Source organism: Homalodisca vitripennis, chromosome 5 (genome assembly GCF_021130785.1).
Source record: "Homalodisca vitripennis isolate AUS2020 chromosome 5, UT_GWSS_2.1, whole genome shotgun sequence".
Classification (NCBI taxonomy): Eukaryota; Metazoa; Arthropoda; class Insecta; order Hemiptera; family Cicadellidae; genus Homalodisca; species Homalodisca vitripennis.
The window spans coordinates 40,507,033-40,529,131 of NC_060211.1; the positions used below are offsets into that span (position 1 = coordinate 40,507,033).

Consider the following 22,099-nt stretch of genomic DNA (forward strand, 5'->3'; position numbering starts at 1 on the left):
TCTGTTTCAGTGGGAAATCCAGTGAAGTTTTGGAACAACAGGCTTTGTTGACATCAACAACTGTGTCCAACACTTCAACAAGCCTCAATCTCACAGCAAATTCATCAAAATCAAATGTTTTGAATTTTTCTTTGCGTGTGGTGGAAAACCTTAGTGAACCCCCGCAATTTTCTTGGGGGACTCCACACTGGACGAAGTCTGCTCTTCAAAATTCCTGGGAATACACCTTGATAGAGGGTTGACCTGGAATGATCATATTGACCACGTTTGTGCCAAAATTTCCTCAGGAATTTTCGTTCTGAGGTCTTTAGCAAAATACTGCCCGAGTCAGGTACTGATAACGGCGTATTACGGCTTGATTTATCCCCATCTGTCCTACGGTCTGGTTCTGTGGGGAGCGTGTGCAAACACTCACTTCCAGAGAGTTTTCAGACTTCAAAAAAAATCGATTCGAATCATCGCAAAAAATCAATTACAGAGAGTCGTGCAGGCCGGTTTTCAAGAAATTGCAGCTGTTGACGTTGCCGTGTCTCTACATTTTAGAAACAACCATGTTTTGTATGTACAAATGTGCCTTAACCAGAGGCCGGGACATACACATGTATGAGACACGAGGCAGAGAAAACTACCGTACGGGAAGACACAGAACGGTAGTTTTGTGAACACTTGCCTTCGCAAGCAGGGGTTTAATTTCCTCAACAGACTGCCCCAACTCTATAAAAAACTACCCCAACGCCCAAGGCGTTCAAAAGCTCGTCTCAAACGCCTTTTGGTGTCGCATGCATTTTATAATGCAGATGAGTTTTTTTTGAATTCGACTGGGAGACCACACAATTGGAATGACTGACTCCAATGTTTGAAGTGGGTTTCATTGGCCAGGAATGAAAGATGCGTGATTGTAAAACTGTATGTTTGAATGAGGTAATGTGGTATGAATGTTTAAAATTTTAGAATTACTCGTACACAATATTGACGTTTGCTATGCAACTCATACATGTTGTCCTTGCAATAAAAGAATTTGATTTGATATGAAAAATTTCAATTTAATAGGTCCATTGTTTCGAGATATCATACGGACAGACAGACAAATTAAACATTTGTTTTTTTTGTTGTTAACTGTAATGGTTTTAATACAAAATTAAAGTCTTTATATGATGTTTATCGAGGCATCTTGCCACATGATACAATTTTTGTTCATTGAGTTAGGTTTCTTAGCAATCATATCTTGTCGCCCACTTTTAACATTGACTTTCACTATATTGTTTTTTTTTTTGTTAACTGTAATGGTTTTAATACAAAATTAAAGTCTTTATATGATCTTTATCGAGGCATCTTGCCACATGATACAATTTTTGTTCATTGAAGTTAGGTTTCTTAGCAATCATATCTTGTCGCCCACTTTTAACATTGACTTTCACTATATTGTTTTTTTTTTTTTTTAACTGTAATGGTTTAATACAAAATTAAAGTCTTTATATGATCTTTATCGAGGCATCTTGCCACATGATATAATTTTTGTTCATTGAGTTAGGTTTCTTAGCAATCATATCTTGTCGCCCACTTTTAACATTGACTTTCACTATATTGTTTTTTTTTTTTTTTTTTTTGTTAACTGTAATGGTTTAATACAAAATTAAAGTCTTTATATGATCTTTATCGAGGCATCTTGCCACATGATACAATTTTTGTTCATTGAGTTAGGTTTTCTTAGCAATCATATCTTGTCGCCCACTTTTAACATTGACTTTCACTATATTGTTTTTTTTTTTTTTTTGTTGTTAACTGTAATGGTTTAATACAAAATTAAAGTCTTTATATGATCTTTATCGAGGCATCTTGCCACATGATATAATTTTTGTTCATTGAGTTAGGTTTCTTAGCAATCATATCTTGTCGCCCACTTTTAACATTGACTTTCACTATATTGTTTTTTTTTTTTTAACTTTGGTTTAATACAAAATTAAAGTCTTTATATGATCTTATCGAGGCATCTTATGAATTGAGTTAGGTTTCTTAGCAATCATATCTTGTCGCCCATAACATTGACTTTCACTATATTGTTTTTTTTTTTTTTTTTATTTTAACTGTATGAATAACCTACATTTGCTATTATGCACATGTTAAAATCTAAAGAGGTTGTTTTTTCAAAAATGTATTTATTCTGCAAATTTCTCATTTATTACCCATAAGACCAATGTAAAACTTATGCTAACGCTCAGCCAAATACCATGGAGTGACATGCACTACTGGCGAACTCAATATTGTTAATGTATAAATGAGGCTTCTTGAAAAATTTCAATTTAATAGGTCCATTGTTTTCGAGATATCATATGGACAGACAGACAAATTAAACATTTCCAACCTTCTGAGTGATAGGATTCGCTAATGCTCAGCCAATTAATATTGATTTAGATACTGAAGCCAAGAACTAGTATGCACTTTATAAAGCATTTTTTATCACTAGAAGAATTTTTTCTAAGAGAAAATGTATTGTCAGTTGCCCTAATTTTTGGTGGGGGTCAAAAAGGTACTTTATCAAAAGGGTTTAAAATATGAAACAATAAGTTATTTCAATAAGTATACAATACAGATTGGCTCTCTACTCCTAGACTATTTTTTTGGAAGTTTTTTTTTACCAAGAACCTGAATATTTTCTGTGAATAATTTTGCAAGTGACTGCATGAAACCAATATTGTAGGAAAATTACTAAATTAAACATGTGTCAACTGGAATACAAAACTAAAATAAAAATGACTATTTATGTCCTTAATTCAACAAAGAAAACTATTAGTGTGCCTTAAATGCTAAACAGTTTATGAACTGTAGTTTGTTCTTGCTGAACTATCTGAGCATCTTCAGTATCATCTAACCTATAAAGTCTACAATAATTAACTTTTGTTTACTGCAGAGGTTAATTTAAATTCACAACTTTCACTGTGAATACCTTATACTATTTTCACTTGACTTTCACAGAAACAGTTCCAAGAGCTGCTGTTGGTACTGGTGCAGATCTCACCATCTCCATGACAGAATGTGGTTAGTCTATCGACGGTGGAACGTCATTCCAACATAAATCAATTTGTAATCAGTCAGTTCGCAATTTCAGACCACACAAGGCTGTGTTGGATAACTCTTATAGAAGTTATCTCACCACCTTAACTTCCTTATCTCTTGCAAAATTACTTGCTCAAAGAGGGTTTTATTGAAAAGGTTACCAAGATGGATCTTTAAAGTACAACTAAGACTTTTATAATTGCTTATAAAAGTTTTTTTTTTTCAACTATTTCCAATGAATTTTGGATGCTCGGAAAATTTTATTTGAGAGCATCCATTTAAGTTCAAGCCTTAGAATTACTAAACCGTAACTATTTTACAAAATTGAAGAATTTAAATCCTAGATTTGTCTGTTTTTATGCTGACACAAATTTCCTGCGAGTCTTAATTGGGAGCAAAAATTGCGTTTTCTAAAACGTTTAAACCATAAGGAAACTGTTGAAGGTAAAGAAAATACTAACTACATTGAACAAAAATTGGGATTTTGCAGTTTTCAACAAATTAAAATTAGCTCAACAATAACTTTCATTTTAACAGACAGTGCTAATTGAACTTTGTATTTTAAAATACAATGAAAACAAAACCCAGCTAATTCTACTGCTCAGTACAGCAAAGAAAAAAAACCTTCCAAAATCTACGTGATGGGTTAGATGGTATCTAATAATGCATCAGTCTAAAGTCATTCGTAGGTTTGAAGGAAGGAATCTTATATCAAATCAAAACGAACTGACAAGCTGTCAGGTAGCTGTGGTGACGTCATAGTCACAAATAGCCCAGCACGTCTTGGCAGCCACAATACATTAACATGTTCTTTGACTTTGCAACAGCATAAATTTTGCGTAGCCACTGTAAATGTTAATTCGTGCTGTAAAAACTCTTTAATTTTGTTTTGGTTTACTACATTTTTAAGAATATTGATGAAATCTGTAATAAGTAGGTAAATAATGCATTATATTTTAATCGCCTTCATGACTATTGTTTTTGCACAAAATAATAATTAATACCGTTGATTAAGTATAAATTATTAATTGAGGAATACTTCGTTATTGTTAATCACTTAGTGTTACTCTACTCATTATTTTCATATTCCACTATTTTTGGAATGTACTTTCGAATTTCTCTCTCTTATTATTACAAAGTAGGAACATGCCAAACCACGAGTCGAGTAACTGATATTGCATGTCAAATATCAAGCATATAGATAATTTCATCCTCTATTTGTCCTGCGGACCGAGAAGCAGACAGACAATCAGACAGAATAGAAGCTTTTACAGCCTACTCCAGTGATAGGCTTCAATGACGTCCAGACAAATCCCATTGATAGACAAGCACAATCGTTGATTCTAATTCTTGTCTGTATTCAATTGAAGTTTATGCCAAAATAAAAATCTACAGACAAAATCCGTCTCGAGATATATTTCAGACAGCTAGGCTACGAGAAATTCAGCTAAATAACATAGAGGAACATGCCCATCATCAAATAAGGCGTTGCCATTGTGGAAATGGATTCACAAGCCGAATTTAAATTCCATAGCTCAATTCGCTTTTTAAATATTTAGCGAAAACAAAGACATGCAGATATTCATAGTCTATATGTAGCAGATTTCTATCAGAACCTTTAGTGATAACTTTAATTACGAAAACGTCTGAAGGTTTCATAATCAAGGGTGATAACTAAGCAAAAAATACAAAATGTCAAGAGTATAGATCAATTCATTATCGGGATACCACCCTGAGTTACAGTTATCTGACGCTCAGCCAAACCACATGCATCGAATAGTATTCATCATGATCGAACTTGATTTTGCTTATGTAAAAATTAAGCTTCATTCAAAATTTCAAGTTTGTATATCGGTTCGGTCTCGAGATATTGTGCGGACAGACAGACAGACAGAAATGACACTTTTCCAGCCCCTCAAGTCACAAGCTTTGCTAACGTTCTGCCAATAATTTTTTTTGACACAAATGTCAATAAAGGGATTACGTCTACTGTATTTTTAATTAGGAAATCTGTTCATAAAACTCAATCAAATGTATTCAAATCTTAAGTTTCTGTTTTCATCTCAAATAAAATGTTTGTTACGTTGTATAAATATAAGCTTATACTATATTTAAAACCTTACATTATTAGTAATAGGTAATAAAATAGTTGTAATGGTTCGTATAATTTGGACAGAAACCATGTTAAGCCTTGCAAATTAATTATATCGCTAAATTTGAAAACGTATACAATGTACACTCGTCTTCGGGTTAACGTATTTTTCTCATACCAGTTCTTTTTGTGTTTCATAGTTTATTGTATTTCTTTTAAAAATATTGAAAAAATCTATTTATAAATTAGTTGCTAAATAAGTTGCAATGTTTCTAGATTGCAATAAGTTGGATAGTACATTTGAAATATGGTTCTTTAAAACTTAGGTATTGACAATTCACTACATACTTTTTTAGACTTTACTCGCCAATGTTGTATATTTTAAAGGTGTTCGCCTTTCACAAACTGAAGTTACATACGCAAGTCAAAGACGTTTCAGATTGTTCTATTGTTGCACACAGAATTTTAGTACGCATCAGCAAATGAACAATAGCTACTTTGATGAAGGAAGCAGGATTTTCCGGACATTTTCCATTGTGCAGGGATACAAAAAAATCAGTAGCCTAACACTACTTTTCGAGATCTGCAATCTGATTTCTTCTTCAGGTAAATAACTAACCTGACATATAATTACATACACATACACATAATTTTTATTAAGTGCATGTTTAAGAGTTAGTGAAGTTGACGCACAACATGGTAGTTGTGATTCTTGACTTGGGCGTGTCACAACGCTTTGGTATGATTTGTTTATTTTAACGTAGTTTGTAATTATTTAGATTAGTTATTTACATGAAGAAGAGATCAGATTGCAGATCTCAAAACGTAGTGTTACTGGTTTTTTTTTTTTTTTTTTTTTTTTTTTTTTACTGAACGATGGCAAATGTCCGGAAAAATCCTGCTTCCTTCACAATCCTCCCATCGTCAAAAACAAACCTCAAACAAAGAACTTTGATGAATTTTGAACACGACCCACAACCTATGTCGATCTTTTCTTAACTCATAATGTATTTTCAAAACATTGGTGAACGCAGAAGTTTTGCAAACATTTATTTATGCACCTTAAAGCGATTTTTGTAAAAAATGTCAAAAAGCGAACCTTCTATAATAGGTGCAGCTAATTTTGGTGTCAGTTGGCGCAGACATATCTGCACAGGGGGGGGCGCGGTAGTGGAGTGAGCGCTACGGTAGACCGGCACAGTCACTAGTCAGTAGTCTGTAGTCTGTACTGTAGCCTCCATCGACATGGGACCCCGCGTGCCAGCTGTAGGTATAGACCTGGGCACCACCTACTCGTGTGTAGGAGTCTGGCAGCACGGTAAGGTGGAGATCATAGCTAACGACCAGGGGAACCGCACCACCCCTAGCTATGTCGCCTTCACCGACTGCGAACGTCTCATAGGGGATGCCGCCAAGAGTCAGGTCAGTGTCACGTGACAGAAAACTGGATATTGTACGATATTATAACCCGAATAACAGAAGAAATAAATAGCCTCATTCAAGGTGATTATACACGTTCAATGGACTGTTTCAAAACGCAAAACAGGGACAATTATAAATAAAAACATGTTTAAGAAACCTATAAAATTTTAATATTTTTATATGTACCATGTATATTTTGAATACATTGTATTTCTTGTTAGGCGCGTATGTTAAGATAAGCACGTATAATAATTAAAAAAAGAAATATTAATTGTACAAACCAACCGAACCTTCAAAATTACATGTAATTAGCTTATAAAATCCTTGAAAACATAATCAAATTCAAAATAGACTGATTATTTACGAAATAATCAAATAATGCTGGTCATACATACACGATTATTGAAAATAATCCCCAAATGTCACAAACACGCAAGTAAAGTTACCTTTGAAGTTAAATTTTGAACAATTTGAATTTTGAGTTTATTTAAGTGCCAAAATTAATCCTGGCGCACTATTCAATTACAATGATGTTAAAAATTTATTATTTGATAGACTTTTATACAGTATAAATTACACACACGCGAGCGCGCGCGAATTTGATTATTGATTTTGTTTTTATTTATGCTTACCTTAACCTACGTGCCTGATGATGAATTCTTTGAATTTTAAATATACATAGTACAAATAAAAAATATTAAAATTGTTATAGGTAGTTTATTTTTTTGAATTTTATTTACACTTTTGGAGGCTAGCCTACTAATACCCACATAAAATAGGAAATACGAACATTTAGTTTAAAAACAAAACTATACTTATAATGATAAAATTTGTTAGATTACTGTGATGTACTAAAGGGTTTTAACGTGATAAATTACTGTATTTATATTTTATTATACATTTGTATTGTAAACAATAAATAAGTGTTAAGAAAAACCAAAATGTAACATATTTATTTTTAGCAAAAATTGGGCGTGCCTGGACTGTAAATAAACCAGAACGGACAATTAAAAATTAAAAAAAACATTCGTCTTTAATGGATTTTGAAAGTTTTCCTTCGGTAACACAAAACTACTCAGAAACGTTAATACTGAAAGCGATGTTCACCATACCCCAACACATGTGTTTTATTAATTATTCGTTTTATTATACAAAAATAAGAATTAGGTATTATTACAAAATATACAGATTAAACAGCAGGGAAAATCAGAAAAACATGAAATATGAGGAATATAATAAATTCCAATGGTGTTTGCGAATGCTAAATAAAACAGAAAATATAAAAGTGGATCTGCATTTTAACGACAAATAATATAGTTACTACGTATTGATGCTTAAGAACAGTTTACGTGGAACTTTCGTCCACAGTAAGTTTATAGTTTAGTAAAGTATAGCCTCAGCGATAAAACATACGAGAATAATACAATTATACTCGTACACTCTCTACACATTTGAAGCAACATAACCTCAACACGAAATCAAGAGCATGTTGCAACACAGCAATGAAAAAATTAGCTGTGTTTATTTCCAAGACTATAAATCTGGTTGGTATCTTTAATTTAATGCATTTCTAATGAGTCACTCTATTTATTTCATGTATAATATCACTATTTTAGCTTACGGCATTAGGTATTAGATGCGAGAAAAAAAATATAATTCAATTTAAATTTGAATAATAAATATAAATACTTGTTTATTTTTGTGAAGGGAACAGGATTTTTCCGGACATTTACCATCGTTCAGTGAAACAACAAATCAGTTTCGAGATCTGCAATCTAATCTCTTCTTCAGGTTGATATCAGGTTGAGATCTCTCTTCTCAACCTGAAAAAGAGATCAGATTGCAGATCTCGAAACGTAGTGTTACTGATTTCTTGTTTCACTGAACGATGGCAAATGTCCGGAAAAATCCTGTTCCCTTCACAATCCTTCCATCGTCCAAAATAACCTTCAAACAAAGAAATGTTTATTTTTGTTTAAGAAACAAAATGCATTTATATACAGGTATCACTATGAAACTCACTCTAAAGCGTATTATCAGTGACATATTTTGTATTTATAAAAAATAAATTTAAAATCTTATTAAGGAATAAATATTTAAAAACATGTACTTTATTATTATTATATTATAATTTATTATTACATAAATATTAAATTATATTTGATGAAAAAAGTATTATTCCCTTAAGTCATAAATGGATAAAAAGCGTGTCGCTCCCTAAAATCTTAATTATGTATACAGTGTGAAAAGTTCATGTAGGATATTTATATCTTCGGCCGTGTTTGTCTTAAAAATGAAGAATGTTTAACTTTTACGAATATTGCATACTAAACTGGCTATATAATTGTATATGCGTTAGTAAAATTTATAAAAAACGAATGTGGATTTTGGGTAAACAGAGGTAAAAAATTATGTATCACAAGTGGGGAGAGGGGGCTTTCTTAAAATAAAATATTATATTTATTCCCAGAGCTCCTCCACCACATCACTGTCTTAATTAATTTATAATGGCCATTTAGTTCTAATATTCTAAAATGTTAAACACTGGCGTTTTCTCGTTTGTCTAAATTGTATCACTGCAATCATCTTATCGTATCAAAACCTTTAATACGCAACTACAGTAGACTTATTGTGTTCCTTTTTAAGATTTTCTACCAACCAGTGTATGTGGATCTTGGGGGCCCCGTGAATGTGATTGAAGAGCACACCATAAGGGAGGGGGGCATTTAATAAATCTATTTTTGAATCAATTGGATAGGTCTAATTCATAGTAAAACATTGAACTGCCGTATTAAAATAAAATTAATTTTTACGGCTCTTTCGGGGGGGGGGGGTTGTTTCCCCCACGTCTCTCTCGATAGTTACGTCACTGTGTCACTATATTTACAACAGTCACTGCATTTTACTGTTATAATTTGTTTTAAAAGTAACGCGTTGTATATTTAGGGATTTGGGTTGTTTTCATGTTTTTACCCTACAAAGTTATCTTACTCTTCTTATTCCTCTTTCCTCTTCATGTAGATTACGCTATATTTTGCAGTGTGGGTGTCTTTGATGTCGAAACGACGCAAAGAGTTTATTTAGAGCTTCTTCGTCGCCGCTTGTTATCTTTTCAGACGAACCAGATTCCAGGAATCAAGTCTGTTACAGCATCAAATTCGAGACGCTGCATTAAGAGGAAGGTTAAAGAGGAAGATGAACTGTAGCTAAACACAATATTCACACTGAATAAACTGTTCTCACAATATCTACGTCATGTTTAAAACAATATATATTTGAAGTTGTAATAAACGGAGTGTAATATAACGGATCAGACGCCAACAGTTAAAGAACTTTTTTTTATTGAACGTGTTTCTGAAGATACAGATACGCAAATATAACGAGGTAACTGTCAAGTGCTGTGGAAGTAAGCCTACTAAAAATCCAACTGAATTTTCTGTGGTCTGTGTCACTGTTAAGACCATACACAGTTACAGAGCAGTGGTGTATATAGAAAATTAATTTGGAGGGGGCTGACACACTGGGTGATTTAGGATGTATCATATACCCTCCAAAACCAGGGAGTCGGTAATATTTAAGCGGACAATTCTTGAGCTTTAAGACCTAATAAATGTGTTCTAGCTTAAAATAAATTACTGGATACAATTGCAATGTTTATTTTTCAAAATTTCGTCTTTACCCCCCTCCCCTCCCTTCTTATATTAGCCATGGCTACAGATGACAACTTAAAGTTTTGATTGTTTTATCATTAAATATTTGTAGTTTTTAAGTGAATCTTTGATTGCTATTGAGTGATAGTACTATATTCTTTTTACAAAAAATGACACGAGCCATTTAATATAGAGAGAGTATATTTGGTAGAGTATTATTTAGGTTGTATTATAATAATAAGGCACACGACCAGTTCAATATTTTATTTCTTTAAATTAACTCTAGATACGTGTATAATTGTTTTGATCTTGTATTACTCGCAGTCTTGTTTAAATCGTCTCCAACCTTCATAGTTGGCACTCATCCCATTATGCATTTCAAGTCTTCATTTATATTTCAAATGAGTTGATGTCATACACCCGCTTTGTGGGTCGAGACTGTCGAACGACCGTGTGACCTCAGTAGAGGTCGTAACAGTGGTCACTATCCTTATAAGGCGAAATAACCATTTTTGGGAGGAATAAAAATAGAATATGCAAATGAGTCGTTAAGATGATAGTAAATGCGGGGACATTTAAAGCTCCTTTCGGCGAGCTGTGACCTCCACAAACCTGTGACTCAGCAGCGCATGCTGAGGAATGTAATTAGAGTCTTATCTAACGTGTGTGGGCGGATACGAGAAGGTCGACCTGTTGAGGACAGAACACATATGGCGAATACATTCGGATGGAGTATATGCAGTATTAGATTGGTCGATCAAATGTATTAAGTGATTATATCCTAGAGAATGTTGTTGAGAAATGTAAAAAACGATTAAGCAATACTATGTGGAATTCTTTGTTTAAAGTTTGTTATTGACGATGGAATGTTTGACAGGTTAACAGGATTTCAGATATTTGCCATCGTTATATGTTACAAAAGGTATAACACAGAGTTTCGAGGGCTAGTATCTATCCTCTTCGTCAGATGGGGGAGGTTTTAGTACACACAAAAATAAAGAACAGAAAGAAGAAAATAAGAAAGAAAAGGGTTCAAACATACCCAAAAGATGCCACTTACATCCGTGCCGGTGTGATGTGTGATTGCATTTCTCGTACTCATGACTTGTGCTCGGGACTTGCATTCTCTGCATCGTCAACGCGTCGACTAGACTCCAAGCAGCTTTTGGGTCCCTCTCTTTTCTTTCCCTTCTTTTCTTATTTCTGTTCTTTATTTTTGTATATACTAATGCCTCCGCCACCTGACGAAGAAGATAGATTCCAATCCTCGAAACGTTGTGCTATACCAATAATCGGAATCAAGCAATAATAACAGTTCAGTGAAAAAGACCAGGCGGTATTGAAATGATCTTGAGTTTTACAATATTTTACTTAAAAAACTTAAAAGCCTTGATGTTTGGTCATAAGAGTTGTGGGAGATATCATTTTAATCATGTAATAAATACGTGAACAAACAATGTTTAGTTTTTGTTCTAGATTTTATACTTTTCGGATTTTTAAACGATAAAGTACAAACGATTGAGACTTTCATGTGGTTTGGTTTTTATTAAGATTTATGTTGAATGACTAATGTTGACGATTTGAATGTTGAGTTAAGCTCCAGTTCACCTTCCTCCAAAATAGGTGACGAAGAACTAACTGGTTTCACATTGATTCATTCCTCTCAATTACTCTTCCCCTAGATTACACTATATTTTGTAGTCTAGGTGTCTCTAACGTCGAAACGATTTAAAAAGTTGAGCTTCTTCGTCACAGTTGTTTCATCTCTTCAAACAAACATGACTGCAAATTCCAGGAGTAAAGTCTGTGACAGCATCAGATTTCAGACGTTGCATTAAGAGGAAGATAAACTTGAGCTAAATTTAACATTCACATAATCTTGACTCTTTCCGTACTTCTGGGATTCAAATACATTGTTCTTTTGGTGTAAAACCAAGGTATCAACAGTTTTAGGAACTGCATATGGTTTACAGTAATTTTGTTTGTTTACATTTTATTTTGACAATCTGTGAAGGTAAGTATTTTTCGAATATTTGCTATTGGTAAGTGTAATTTAAACATAAAATTATGCTTTAAAGCCTGCTATCTCGACTAAATGATGGGAAATTTTAAAAAATCTTTTACAGGAACATACATTTTGCATTGAATATAATGTTTCTTAATGGATTCCATGGAACATTTCACCTACAGATATTTTTAGCTTCTAAAACAATAAGTGTGTTAAGATACATTATTCATAATCTTGTTTTATCTCTCTGAAATTTCTTTTCCAACCAATTTTAGACTATCTGCCCGATAGGAAAGATGAGTTATTTATTTGGTGGAGTGCCCTTGGATTAATGTTATCAATAAAACAGAAATTCAATTTGATAGTAAACTTTGACAATTTGTTAATATAGACCCACTGTTAATACAATATAGGTACCAAGTACCGCATAACACACTGTAATATAAAATATCAAGTCTAAAGGTCATTTCATTAAACTACACATGTTACTATGGCGCATGTCAAATTTCATATGATTATTCCCAGTTTGTTAACAAATTTATTTATTCTGCCATTTTCTTGATGGAAATAAAGCTTCTTGCAAACATTTAAAGTCTGTAGATCGGTTCTTTCTCGAGATATCACGCGGACAGACAGACAGACAGACAGAAATTACATTTTTCCAGTCCTTCGAGTGATGGGCTTAGCTAACGCTCAGTCAATTAGTATCAATATTCTCTCCTCAATAACAATTTTGTTCATACTTATAAAATATGTATGTTTATTACTTTGCTAAAGTATGGTTAAGTGTTTTAGAGACACATTTTCAGCACCAATACGATCTCCGGAAAACCACATTTTAAGTCTTTTCCGTAGAACTTCTTTTTCAGAAACCACAACTTTATAGTAGAGGTGTCAGACAGTTCAATTCAGCTGGAATACATCAAGTATACAAGCGTTAGTCCGTCAGTGTCCGGTTTTTATTTGTTTTTTAAATTGATGAGGAAAATGCTAATGCACCGTCAGCGTGTTCCGCTGGTGAGTGACACTAACACCCACCAAACATTTCACCGCCCAGCTATCGCTCCCTCTCCGATCTGCTTTCCTCATTACTTCAACAAGAGATTGTCTATTTAAGCAGAGTTTGCCATTGGTTGGGCAACGTCGGGGTAGTATTACCTTTCTTCTAATTTTTTGGGTGTCAACACCCCTCTACATGAGTAGAGACAGTATTCCAAGAGTGTCTTCAGAGATCATTTTGCGAACAATGGTGTTCGGTGAGAGTTGGCCTATGGAAATCTCGAGTCTTCTTATTTCGTTTTCCCACCGTCTTCAAAAGAAGAACGCATGGTTGGCGTTGTCGTGCTCCGCATCCCCATGGGGACACTCCGAACTATTACATTTACCCACCGTACCAAGAGATACGCTCGAAAGTTGCCATGGCCGGCGAGGAACTTGGAACTTGTCACGTAGAAATTTACCTCCCCGTGTTGTAGCTCCAACCGTTCTATAAAGGTCTCTAATCAGTACAGCCGTCCAACGTCCTCTGCTCTGTAGCAGCCATCGTTCCTGCCAGAACATTATGGTGTGTTCTCGAGCCTAGGTGCGTGTTACTACAGTGACGCTGTTGTGTAATACCTGTCGTAACAGACACAGTAACACGAGTATTAACAATATGCGTGATTATGTCTGTGAATATATGTATTTATTATAGGATTTCGGACATTCGCCATCGTTATATGTTATAACATGTATAACACAACGTTTCGAAGATTTAAATCCATCCTCTTCGTCAGGTGAAAAGATAATTAGTGCATAAAAAAGAAAGAAAGAATATGCATCCTGTGCAGTGACAACACCTATGTTTATTTTCTCCTGCCTGGACTCAACAGGGTCCTAAAAATTCGTTCTTAAAATCACAATTGTCTGTGCGATAACGTGCGAGTCCTAAAGACTTGAAACTTCGTATATAGAGTCGTCTTGGCCCGAGGATGAACTCTATAGATTTTGCGACCAAAAGGGTAAAGAACAGCATAGTTGTCCTTGGGAAGACGGCATAAAGATATTCTGTGCACCGTTGGTTACCATGTATGGGTATAGTTGGGATGTATAAGTATGTATATATGAACGGAATCAAAAGGTCAAAGAGCAAAAAAGTTGCCCTTCCAGTCAGTTACATCTGTATAGACTTTCGCTACTTTCTGTCGGGTCTTTCGATACTCTGTGGTATCGGTTTGTATTACTCCATGTAATTCATTATTCATCAATGATTGTACACTACTCACACTCTACTAAATTATTGTAATATTTCACTGGCGATTTTATGCAGATTTAATAAATGTTATGAATAAGGAAATCTAACTTCAAATTTGTACTAATAATCATCAGAAGATGATCATTGAAAGATTCTGAAAATAAATATATGTGATAGATTTATTGTGTTGTACCTTATGGAGTGTTCAGACGTTTTCCAGTGCAAATTATTAACCTTAATATTTATTTATAGTGTGTTATTGACGATGCTTAAATGAATGTGGAATACAATACTATGTGGAATTCTTTGTTTAAAGTTTGTTATTGACGATGAAATGTTTGACAGGTTAACAGGATTACGGTCGTCGCCACCGTTATATGTTACAAAATGTATAACACAGAGTTTCGAGGGCTAGTATCTATCCTCTTCGTCAGGTGAAAAGATAATTAGTACATACAAAAAAGAAAAATATGCATCCTGTGCAGTGACAACGTCTGGGTTTATTTTCTTCTATCTGGACTCTAAACAGTTTACGAGTATGTTTGAACCATATTCTTTTTCTTTCTCTTTTTTATGTACTAATTATATTTTCACGTGACGAAGAGAATAGATTCCAATCCACGAAACGTTGTGCTATACATTTTTTGACAACCGCAAATGTCCAAAATCGTATTGTCCTTTCATAATATTTAAATAAAACAATGCAACTATTTCAATAAGTTTTTATGTAGGTTATAAAAACAACTCGATTAGTGTTTATTAAGCTTCCATAATGAATAAAATTCGGTTTATGTAAATATAGCCAACTAAACCACCGGTTTAAAATTTTTAATTCTGGAATTTTAGATTTTTAATACTCTCATACATGTAATATTAAAATCCAGATGTATTGACAGCTACTTTGATTTAGTGCCATAAGAACTATGTCAAAACTCAACCTTATTTTAGTTGTAGAATTATTAGAAATGTCTCACTTTTAAATAAATACAATTAATACGCACCCAAACACTTTTTTGTTTTTTTTTTTTTTTATATTTTTATTGATTCCTCAGAAAAATACTAACTTTTTGTACTTTATCGTTTAAATATTAAAAAAAAAACTAGAAAGATGTGTATTTTAATTTGGACGCGTACTGATCATTCTTTAAAATACGACAGCTCCCATAGTTCTACAACGGAAAACAAGGGCGTAAAATAACTTAAGTGTAACCTTTTTGTCTAATTGTTAGCTCTAGGCTAACATGTTTCGGAAAATCCCATGCCGCCTCAATGTACTATTTGATTTTTGACGTAGGAGTCTTGTAAGGATCTAGGATAACTTCTCGCCAGAGGTCTATAAAACATTACTAATCCGAAAAGGAGGACCTCGGATGAAGCACCTTATCCAAGTTACATTTTTGTTAAGTCTGCAAAGTGTTATTTTGTTTTAAATAAATATCTAAATTCTTTCAAAAATATCTAACTCATTTTACTAAAGAACTTTAGCTAAGTTTGGAGAATTCATCCTATACTTATTCTTAGTTAATCTAAAACCTTGGCTTCTAGAATGGTCATAGGGAAAAAAGATCACTATGAGGTGTACTTTAGTACACACATTGTTCTTATGGACTAAAATTCAATGTAGTTTGACAACATATGGCCTTTGATTTGTATTATTGAAAATATTTACACATGTTGGGTAGGCTTCCTCATAAGAGTAGTACTCCTTCCAGGCCAAATAGCATGCGTATTGTTCCATTGCGGAGAGCATGGTAATTGCTCAAGGAAACAGTATTTTTCCGGACATTTACCATCGTTCAGTGGAAAAAATCAGTAACACTACGTTTCGAGATCTGCAATCTGATCTCTTCTTCAGATAACTTTATGTAAAATTATGTATTAGGTTAGTATTTACCTGAAGAAGAATCAGATTGCAATCTCGAAACGTAGTGTTACTGAATTTTTGTTTCACTGAACGATGGCAAATGTCCGGAAAAATCCTGTTTCCTTCACAATCCTTCCATCCTCAAAAATAAACTTATATAATTGCTCATTAGAATATTGAATGACGTATTTGCTAATCACACTAATCTTATAAATAAAAATGAATCGTTAAATGTGTTGGTAAGCGCTAATCTCAAGAACTGCTGGACCAATTCGGTTAATTCTTTTTGTAAAATGTCCATTGAAATCCGAGGAAGGTTTTTATGAAGCAGAATATAAGAAAAGCTACCTGGAATATTTTGAAATTCAGAAAAAATGTAGTTTTTACGTTTCATAATCCAAATTAAACTGGCACTAAACAGCTGTTCACACCTTCAGTTTTATGTTGGCAAATTGGCTGATACATCTGTTTACATTTAAATTTGATCAAATATGAAGTGAACAGTGCTTGATCAGTAGTGTAATGCAGATAGTAAATACAAAGTTAATATCAAAATTTTACTCCAGATCGTGCCAGTGATGAATTTAAATTTAAATCATGCAATGCATTTTATATATTATTTCAACACTGTTATAAAACAAACCTTAATGAACAAAGTCATGAATGTTTTCACATACGTTACTTTAAACTGGTAGGCTTTCTTGACATTGTGATATGGTATTTTAACAGTGGCTTATGGGAAAACAGAGAAAAATTAATACTAACATGCCTCAACGTAACAAAACACTTTTATTTTGGAATGTTGCATAACCTTAATAAGGATTTCTCCCTTATACCGAAAGTACATAGGAAATGGGTAGGACTTCTTTCTAGGCCGTAATAGGCTTCTCAGTTCTACTTATGTGTATATTTTCTTCATCAGGACAAAAAGGCAAACCCAACTATGTCCCTGGAAAAATGTTAGACGGAAAGTATATTACAGAAGCCCATAGTAGATGATTTTGACCAAAGTAGATTTCCAAGAACTGCATATTCCAACTAAATAGTATTTTGATCGAGGCAATACGTATAAATAATAAATTGTGACATAGTAAGTGAATTTAAATGGTCTGCACTAGGTGAACTTTTTAATTGAAGTAGGGTTCTTGGCCCTACACGTAAGTATACTTTTTTTCTTCGACAGGACAAGGCAAACTCTAATATGGTACTGGAAATATCTTACACCAGAAATATGTGATAAAGGCTAGAAATAGACGCTTTTTTGACCGAAGTAAGTTTTTGAGACCTGTGTATTGTATTTTCTTGATTGGGGTAACAATGCAGGCTCAGATGTGACGTTGGAAATATAGTTAATTTGAACCAGAAATGCTCTTCCAGGTGCAAAACATGATATATTATTTAAATTAAACTTGGATACTATTTACCATGAACTTAAATAATATCTTCTTGATGTACGCCTACTTTCGTTTTAAAATGTTCATAGCACTCCATCATATTACATCATAAGTGCTTTTACTAAGTAATATAAGGACTTCGGTTCTAAAGATTGCGTGTGAAGCCGCGGGTAACAGCTAGTAGTTTATGAATATAAAGACATGTACGTACGATAATTGGAGAGCGGCGTATTAACAGGGAAATTGTTCCCGCAAGTGATGTATTATGTTGTCTTCCCTCCCCCCTACGGGAGGGGGGGGGGAGACTTGCCAGTGGCTTGCCACCAACGTCGAAGTGAAACAATCGAGCCCTTGCCTCACGGCGCGGCGATGGGTGTCAGTTGAGTAATGTAGTCAAAACGGACAAGGATTGAGTGATTAGTTGAGATTGCAATTTGTGGCATTGTCTTGTACGAGAGAGACAAGAGCCATATCAGGGCCTGACAGAGCGGGCTGGCCGCCACGCCATGTACGGCAGGCGACTGTGTGGCTTCGGCCTTTCCCCGACCTGCGGTACCTACAAGGCGAGGGCAGGCGGCTGAGGGCCGTACCGACTCCACTCTCGCGTCTCGCCTAAATTACTGGCCGCAACTGAAACAATAATCAGTGTAATTCAATAACCACAAAACTTCTCTGCTCACGTGTGCTATTACGGAGGTTAACCGGAGAGAACTGATACGTGTTATTATCGACACCTCTCTTGAGTGGTTTTACCATCCAATATTTATGACTCCTCCGACATCCATGACCACTGTTCCATTTATGAGACTAAAATTAGGCGCAGTATCGACGGTATATTTCAGTCTCCGATTTTGTTTGCAAGTAAACAATAAAACACTGCAACCACTGCAAAGTACGAGGCTGCCAAACGTGTAAACGTTGCATGGACCCAAACAGTGTGAGAAAACAAACAGCTTCAATTAGTTTTGGATAAACATATCCTAGGTATGTTCCGCTTTCATTTTCTTTACGAGCAAGAGAGCTGTTTCAGAATATTTGGCTGTGTGTTTGTGAATCTCTGTGCTTGAGGAAAACGAAGAACCACTTTGATTAAGGAACAAAATATTGGAAGAGGACAACGAATTCGGAAGTTAATATCGATTCTAAACGCTTAAAAACATTGGATTTGAGACGAAATTTTGAAAATAATGGGTTTTTACAAGTTAGAAAGCCTTTATTCACACAAATGTAACAACAAAATTTCGAAGTGCCCCATGCATTTCGTAGAGTACGCATAAATTACCCAGTCATGTTGATTATTCCATTTTTACTTCTTTTTTGGAAGTTGGTTTTATACTCCTTCACTTTGAGTCCATTCATAACTTTAAAAGAAAATGTAATAACAGAGACAATTAAAATAAATAGAGAATAATAATTACAAGTAGATAACAAGAATGAACAACATTTTCCATTAACTAAACTCAGCTAGTCAAAAGTAGATAATATATGAAGCAAATTTTAAATATTAAGAGTATTAAATAAATAAACAAATAAATAATTAAAGGTAAAACAATAACAGTAAACAAATACGTAACAATATACATACCAATAAGCATAAATATTAATTATTTTCGATAAAATATAACTATGTTATGGACTCCATTAACCCCCCCCCCCCCCCCCGAAATAATATTACGAAATAGATGCTCGTAAGGCCGCTGCTCTCCAACCGAAAGGTATCGGGTTCGATTCTCGGTGAAGTCAATACAAAGTTGCAAATGGGATTGGATCGTTTTCCTTTAGAAACTTTTAGTGCTATAAATTTAAAATTACATTGATGTCAAGAGAACACTAGTGGTTCGAGTGAATTATATTTTTGACGCCAATGTTGAGTTTGCCTTTTAGCCACGATAAAAAATATGCCAAAAAGCTTGTATTTTACTCCGGTCTTTGAACGTTTTATTCCATTGTTGATTTTGCCTTTTCCTGATTATGAAAATATATAACACAGTAGAGAAGTCTACTGGAATTTTCTGCTGAAGATATTTCGAAATGAGAATATGCTTATACTCATACCGAGGACCGTCAGAATCTCCATGTAAAATTTCAGTACAATCAGTTGAATAATTTACGCTTGAAAGCAGAGCAAACGAACAGAAGCACTTTCTTCTTTATAATAGGATGAGTACAGAATATAAAGAAAATATATTACTCGTATATTTAACTCAGACAAATTCATTATCATTGTTCAGGCCTATCATATGGACATTATTTATATGTCGTAACTTAGGTAAACAGCGTCGCGTAAATCAGCTGTAGGTTGGCGACCTCCTTAGTAACGAACAAGACTGTTTATCAAGGCAGATGAAATATTTGTGAGTTCGCGGGGACGGCTGTCACACGACTCCGGGAATAGTTTCGGGTTAACTGTGTCGGGATTCCCGCCTACACCGCTCGACATCGCGACGCCCACAGCCAGTGTCCATCCTCAGCACACCGCTCGACATCGCGACGCCCACCGCCAGTGTCCATCCCTAGCACACCGCTCGACATCGCGACGCCCACCGCCGTGTACATCCTCAGCTCACCGTTCGACATGGTAACGCTCACCGCCGTGTCCATCCTCAGCACACCGTTCGACATCGCAACGCTCACCGCCGTGTCCATCCTCAGCACACCGCTCGACATCACGACGCCCACCGCCAGTGTCCATCCCTAGCACACCGCTCGAAATCGCGACGCCCACCGCCAGTGTCCATCTTCAGCACACCGCTCGACATCGCGACGCCCACCGCCAGTGTCCATCCTCAGCATACCGCTCGACATCGCGACGCCCACCGCCGTGTCCATCCTCAGCACACCGCTCGAAATCGCGACGCCCACCGCCAGTGTCCATCTTCAGCACACCGCTCGACATCGCGACGCCCACCGCCAGTGTCCATCCTCAGCATACCGCTCGACATCGCGACGCCCACCGCCAGTGTCCATCCCTAGCACACACCGCTCGAAATCGCGACGCCCACCGCCAGTGTCCATCCTCAGCATACCGCTCGACATCGCGACGCCCACCGCCAGTGTCCATCCCTAGCACACCGCTCGAAATCGCGACGCTCACCGCCGTGTACATCCTTAGCACACCGCTCGACATCGCGACGCCCACCGCCGTGTACATCCTCAGCTCACCGTTCGACATCGCAACGCTCACCGCCGTGTCCATCCTCAGCTCACCGTTCGACATCGCAACGCTCACCGCCGTGTCCATCCTCAGCACACCGTTCGACATCACGACGCCCACCGCCGTGTACATCCTCAGCACACCGTTCGACACCGCAACGCCCACCGCCAGTGTCCATCCTCAGCACACCGCTCGACATCGCGACGCCCACCACCGGTGTCCATCCCTAGCACACCGCTCGACATCGCGACGCCCACAGCCAGTGTCCATCCCTAGCACACCGCTCGACATCGCGACGCCCACCGCCAGTGTCCATCCTCAGCACACCGCTCGACATCGCGACGCCCACCGCCATGTACATCCTCAGCACACCGCTCGCCACCGCAACGCCCACCGCCAGTGTCCATCCTCAGCACACCGCTCGACATCGCGACGCCCACCACCGGTGCCCATCCCTAGCACACCGCTCGACATCGCGACGCCCACCGCCAGTGTCCATCCCTAGCACACCGCTCGACATCGCGACGCCCACAGCCAGTGTCCATCCTCAGCTCACCGTTCGACATCGCAACGCCCACCGCCAGTGTCCATCCTCAGCACACCGCTCGACATCGCGACGCCCACCACCGGTGTCCATCCCTAGCACACCGCTCGACATCGCGACGCCCACCACCGGTGTCCATCCCTAGCACACCGCTCGACATCGCGACGCCCACCGCCAGTGTCCATCCTCAGCACACCACTCGACATCACGACGCCCACCGCCAGTGTCCATCCCTAGCACACCGCTCGAAATCGCGACGCCCACCGCCAGTGTCCATCTTCAGCACACCGCTCGACATCGCGACGCCCACCGCCAGTGTCCATCCTCAGCATACCGCTCGACATCGCGACGCCCACCGCCGTGTCCATCCTCAGCACACCGTTCGACATCACGACGCCCACCGCCAGTGTCCATCCCTAGCACACCGCTCGAAATCGCGACGCCCACCGCCAGTGTCCATCTTCAGCACACCGCTCGACATCGCGACGCCCACCGCCAGTGTCCATCCTCAGCATACCGCTCGACATCGCGACGCCCACCGCCAGTGTCCATCCCTAGCACACCGCTCGAAATCGCGACGCCCACCGCCAGTGTCCATCCTCAGCATACCGCTCGACATCGCGACGCCCACCGCCAGTGTCCATCCCTAGCACACCGCTCGAAATCGCGACGCTCACCGCCGTG

The 22,099-nt window shown here is 36.8% G+C and overlaps 1 pseudogene; it reads left to right on the forward strand.

The window, feature by feature from the left end:
- The first annotated feature begins 6,336 nt into the window (after nucleotides 1–6,336).
- Nucleotides 6,337–22,099, forward strand: part of LOC124362048 — a 44,880-nt pseudogene continuing 29,117 nt past the window's right edge.